Here is a 220-nt window from a genome sequence, read left to right as displayed (position 1 = left end):
AGTACATGGTATTTTATGTCATTATAAACAACTTACTATAGTACATGGTATTTTGTCGTTTTGAACAACTTACTATAGTACATGGTATTTTATGTCATTATGAACAACATACTTTAGTACGTGGTATTTTATGTCATTATGAACAACTTACTATAGCACATGGTATTTTATGTCATTTTGAACAACTTACTATAGTACATGGTATTTTATGTCATTACGA

The sequence above is a fragment of the Austrofundulus limnaeus genome, unplaced genomic scaffold (genome assembly GCF_001266775.1).
Source record: "Austrofundulus limnaeus strain Quisiro unplaced genomic scaffold, Austrofundulus_limnaeus-1.0 Scaffold2563, whole genome shotgun sequence".
NCBI classification, from domain to species: Eukaryota; Metazoa; Chordata; class Actinopteri; order Cyprinodontiformes; family Rivulidae; genus Austrofundulus; species Austrofundulus limnaeus.
The sequence above is the reverse complement of the archived record's forward strand: the minus strand, read 5'-3'. Positions refer to the sequence as shown.